The 6,106-nt window shown below is 31.2% G+C and overlaps 1 long non-coding RNA gene across 1 annotated transcript; it reads right to left on the bottom strand.

The window, feature by feature from the left end:
• Positions 1–1,274: 1,274 nt before the first annotated feature.
• LOC145125627 (uncharacterized) lies at positions 1,275–3,089 on the bottom strand. The gene is made up of 3 exons (XR_013716079.1): positions 2,748–3,089; positions 2,554–2,658; positions 1,275–1,522 (listed from the first exon to the last, which is right to left on the bottom strand). It is a non-coding gene; the product is annotated as an uncharacterized LOC145125627 (long non-coding RNA).
• Between the last annotated feature and the right edge of the window lie 3,017 nt (positions 3,090–6,106).

The following is a 6,106-nucleotide window of genomic DNA, read 5'->3' as shown; positions in this document are numbered from 1 at the left end:
TTTTGCCATCCAGAAAGGGCTAGCGGCGCAGCTTGTTGTCCGTTTACCTTCAATCGATATGTATTGAACTATAAACTAATAGAAAAAGTCTATATAGCTAAAAAAAATGAAAGTACGATGTTATAATTTAATGGATTTTCAATGTTAATGGCATGAATAAGAAAAAATAAATTGAAAACATTTTGTTATAATCAACAACTAAATTAAAGTCAGATTTCATCTTTTTTGCTATTATTGTAATCATCCATAAGAATGAACATCATCTCATTGATAATATGCTTGCTTATGTGCTTAAACGACAATCATAAAGTACTCTTTAAAAACTTCATTCAATCAGTTATTAGTATATATTTATTAGTATATATTGACCTTTTCTTCATGTTCATTGACCTTTCTTCACGGTGTGTTATTTTTTCTCCTCATACAATGTTCGATTGTAACTATAAAGTGCTCATCGGATAAATCATGTATCTTTGACGTAAGTGTTGTATAAATAAAGATTGTGTCTCTTTTTAACAACAAATATTTTTTGGCCTGAATAAACATTATGAATATGTAAAATGATCGTTTTACTCGTTTTCTAATTGTTGATGATTTAATGGTCTATACAGATTGGGTTTTATTTAACTCTTAGGGGGAATTCAGAATTGGGATTGGTTGATGTTTCCAAGTTTTTAATAAGACATAATGTACGACTTAAATTATGAAATCTCATTTGATTGTAACATAGCACAAATCATCAAAAATGTATGTAAATGGATCCATGAAGATTTAAGAAATTAGCATTCGGCATTTTCCAATTTATATTCGAGTTAGAGATCAACTACTGGCATTCTACTATGTTTATGATCGTTAAGAAAATTGTAGATCTAAAAATCGAAAAAATAGGTGAGACTAATTGTTGTACACAAAATTAGTCCATTGACTTGGTAAAAAGTATATTTATTTAACATTTATTAAATTCAAAAGTTGCATTATTCCTGGGACAGATGAAATACTTAATATGATGCATAAATGATAAACATAGAAATGTAGCATTGCTTACTCTTCACATTTTTTCTTAAGTTGACCTCTGAAAATACGATGTTTCAAAATGCTATCAAAAGTGCATGTTTATTATTTATTATTTTTTTTCTTCTCACTGTTGTTGTATGTTTTCATTATAAATCTTTGTTTTAGATTTAGGTGGTCCATAAATAATGATATTAACATTGTATAAAACCAATAAAATCCCATACAAAGATAAATGAAAAATGATAACTACCGAACTACAGTTATCAAATACCCAGCTAGTTTTTCATCGTTTTATTGCATTGTTAAAAGGTCAAACGTTGAAACACCAGTGACTTTACATCTTTTCCAAAGGTTCATTAATGTTCATACTAATTTAAGACAATGAGAAACTTTTCATAGATAAAAGAAGTATATAACAGAAAAAGTGATAATTTTAATAGTATTGGTTGGTAATCAGAAGTCTATCTTACCCCTGTTACTTTTTCAATAGCACCACCATTTAAACCATCTGTATCAATGCAAGAACAATCATGAGCAATGCTAAATTAAATCATGATACATAAAACTAAAAAAAAAAGTTGTCCTTCAGTTTATCATATATCCCAGATTTACCAATAAAAACTTTACCCTCCATATGTTTTCATCTTCGCATCAATTTCTATTAAGGATTTATATACTGGAATTCAAAGCAACCAATGGAACAAACTTTCAACAATTTTTTCCCTTGTTGCAATTGTTCAAGATAATTTGAATTGGAAAAGATGTAAAGTCACTCGAATCCTTTTTTCCATATGAAATTGTTAACCATAATTCCTTAATAACCAAGGCTAATTAAAAATTAATGTGGACACTTAAGATGTGTTGATATGTAACTCACATATCTTTGTTTGATTGAATTTAATTCAACCTTTTATACGATTGAAAACAAAAAGGAATATAAAATTGCAATAACAATGCATTTGTGGGAAAAATATGACATTTTTATACTTGAATTCAAAGTTATACAATGTAAAGCAACCAATGGAACAAACTCTCAGCAATATTTTCCCCTGTTGCAACCATTCATGATAATTAAAATTGGAAAAGATGTAAACTCAATGAATCTATTTTCCCATGTGTAATCGTTAATCATAATTAGAATTGGAGTTTGCAGATAGGAGAAAAAACACCAGTCAAATAGGTTTTAATTTGGAAAGTAAATCCATCGACAGATTGAAGTAGGAAAAGTACAATTGAAATCAATTTAGGGTTCTTGTAGAAAACATACCAATGGGAATATGTGTGATGGAAAAAGGAGATAAAGGCAGAAAGATACATGTTGTCGTTCTTATTTGAATCAATATTCAGAATATTTTCGGTGACGAATTCGGGGAATTTTATGAAACTAAAGTATAGAATCTGGTTCTATTAGAAGGATTTAATTATTAACTAATCATGGGCGCAGGAAGACGTTGAATTCAAATTGGAGGCCTGAACCAACGAGTTATGATTTTTTTTAAACATTTCATGTTAGGAAATGAAGGAAAGTCGAGGGATTACCAGCACAGTTTGTCAGGATAATCTTCGTGGAGAAAATTGCAATGAAACCCTAAATTGAATGGTTCCCCATTTACAGAAAACACAGTATTGGCTAAAATTGGTAATCTGGAAGAAGAAATATGGAAAACAGAAGAATCGTAGTATGAATATGAGGTCGAATTGACGAAATGCAATAGATAAAGGAAAGTGCTTACCTTTTTCTTCAAACGGAGGGTCGATTGACTTTCAATATTCGGTGTTAGGGCTTAGTGATTGTAAGAGGAAGAAGACGATGACATATTCTCATAAACGATGATTCTGCGTGGTTGAGATTCGGTTCTTTTTTGTCGATGGTGTAGTTCGTATAAGTCGAAATGGAAATCAAAAATTGGATTTGTTCTTAACTTCTAAGGAGAAAATTGGCTTAGGGGTCAAGAGTAATGAAACGTTTGGAAGAAACTTATCGAAATCGTTAGAGGAGAACGCTAGACGGTGGATTTTATTTTGTGCCGGTCGGAAGATGAGATACGTGGCGTAGTTGGAAGTGGGTAATTTTGATTTCGAAGGAAGGAGAATAAAAGGGTTTTCATATATATATATATATATATATATATATATATATATATATATATATATATATATATATATATCAAGCGGTTCGGATCGGTTATCCGCGGATACCTAAATATCCAAACCAAAACCGACCCGTTGATATCCGGTTTTTTCGGTTTCATATTTTTTTAGTTTCGATTTTTTTCGGTTTCGGTTTTTTTAGTTTGGGATCGGCCGGTTCGACTCGGTTTTGCGGTTTTTTTGCACACCCCTATCTGGCTGTCTAGATGGCTCAGACAAACCTAGTAGTAGTCTGATACATGTACACCCTATATGGTAGTCTATGAAGCTCATCCGATCACTTTGTAACTGGAAACGTTAACTCATGAAGGTCATCTAAAAAGAAGATGGGGGATACTAATATTGCTCTCCTGTATGTACCCTTTCGCTCACCATATCACAAGTGAACAGAGTTCCACTCTCTGTTCTAATCTCATAAACACCCTAAATATGATGCTACCTAATATAAAAAGTTAATTGAACTAAGCATCTCTTTGGGTCTTAATATATAACTAGACACGATTACCATACCAGTAAGAAACACATATTTCCTGCCTATGTAATACCAAAACAGGATATAACTAATACTATTTCAACTTAACTCAAACTAAATGTCTTTGAAAAACCTTTGTTTGTAACTAGACTAGTTCACTATTCATTGTGAATACAGTCTTTGCGATACTATCGCGGTATACAATATGAACAGTGTTGCGGAAATCTGATGGCGGCAATTAATCATTTGACGGACTTGAACTAATTACGATTAGAGCGTTTGCGGGAAAATATTTAAAAAATTAAAATTTTTAATTTTCAACTATTACACCAACATTTTAAATTTTCAAATTTTTAAGTTTTCAAATTTTAAAATTGTATACTAAAATTTTCAAAATTTTAAAATTTTAAATTTTCAAATACTTATTTTTTAGGATATATTAAATTTTTAAATAAGTTTTTTAAATAATTTTATTAATAATTTATGGTCCCCAATTAATCTTCGCCTAGTCCGTTTAATTGGTTAACGTCAGTCGACCGCCGAGCGATGTTCATAACCGTAAGTATGACTAATATTATCCAACTTAACTGAATCTAAACATCCTTTGTACACCTTAGTTGAGAAACTAGACTAAACTAAAATCCATGTAATCAACATTCAATTATTATCGTTGAATAATATCATATATACACATTAGAGTATATATTTCACACAGAGTATTAGGCATCTAATATACATTAATCATTTCAGTTCTAATACTTCTATTATTATCGTTGAATAATATCATATATACACATTAAAACATACATAACCATATCTAGGTCACACAGTGTATGTCATCAAATATACATCTTAGACATATTCTAGATAAGCATTTAATTCGTATATAAACTTTCAACTTATATTTAATACTTTTAATAAATACTTGTATTAAATCATGTTCATGAAAGTAACTATGTCATCACCTGATTGAGGTTGAAGATCCATGGTTAGGATAGTTCATTGCCTAACGACTTAAAATAACCTAAATAAAAATATTACTATGCTTCAATATTTGTTCGTGTTTATATGGGTTTTATAACTATTCCCCAGATTTATCAACAGTCATAATGAATACGTCGAGAAACAACCTGATAAGATCATATCAAAGGTAGGATCTGTTTGGGGTGTGTGTGTGTGTGTGTCAATATATATATATATATATATATATATATATATATATATATATATATATATATATATACTCTTTGGAAAATCCACTTTAAACACCTCACTAGATCTAGCCTATATATCACTCCTGTAAGTAGATCAATAAGTATTATCTTTTGGAATCACTGATAAATCTTATTTATAAATTCATAATAACGACTATGAATATAAATATAAGTTACACGTAAAGCATAATAAGTGCAACTTAACATACAATGTTTCTAGCAAAGAGTCGGAAAGTTCGTAGGCAGTTCGACTCTGAATAGGTCATCTCGTTGGGATTACCAACGCTACAACGCCTCTTTAAAGTACTCAAAGTCTCAAATATATCGGGGCTCAAGGGTAGGATAAAATAGAGAGAAAAAGGGTTTAGAATTGTTAGCAAATGAGCCATTTTTCGGCTTCTATTTATAAAACTTTGGGGGGAGGCGTACCGCACCTCCAGACAATGGACGAGCCACTCCTTAGTGATGTTGCTCCCATAAGATGTTGCAACGTGTTCGATCGTCGTTGGGCCTCCATGCTTTTTCGGACGCCGCCGACCTTCCACGTGTTGACTCATTATAGATTCATGTTTCACTCGCTCAATGGGTCACGGCGATATGTTGGATCGGAGAAGAGGTTGTCGCCTCTCCATGTGACACGCTCTCAATCCGCCACATTATCGTATGCTAGTATTTTCACAAATCTTCAAAAAATCATAACTTTCGCATACGAACTCCGTTTTCAAAGTTCTTTATATCCACTCATAGATATTTCCGATTAATACAAATTTACGTTTGATCCCAATACCTAATTCTCACTCTATGTTAAATTCATATTTTTATAGAGATTACACGGTTAACGTCCGTGCCAATATCATAACTCCTTCATACGAACTTCGTTCTCGACTGTCTCTATATCGAAAAATTCATATTTACGAGATCTTCAACTCTCGTTAACATTGTTTTGTCTACAACTCTCTTTTTTATCACAATCAAATTATTTTAGTTTCGATTTCTAAGTGACACATTGTTGTACTATGTCGCAACGAAACTTTGAAAAATCATCACTTCCTTATACGAAGTCAGATTTAGACGTTTTTTATATGCACACTCTCAGAATTAAGATTACTATGATTTTTATTTAGATCACTTAGGCTATTAAGCAACCTATCCACGATTCATATTTTACAACACACTTTGTCATATAGTTTTGAACGCGATATTTCGAAAAATCATAATTTTTCCATACGAAGTCACATTTGAGCGTTCTTTATAT

The sequence above is a fragment of the Lactuca virosa genome, chromosome 7, assembly GCF_052849685.1.
Source record: "Lactuca virosa cultivar CGN04683 chromosome 7, Lactuca_virosa_CGN04683_v6, whole genome shotgun sequence".
Taxonomy (NCBI): domain Eukaryota; kingdom Viridiplantae; phylum Streptophyta; class Magnoliopsida; order Asterales; family Asteraceae; genus Lactuca; species Lactuca virosa.
This window is presented reverse-complemented; position numbering and strand designations above follow the sequence as displayed.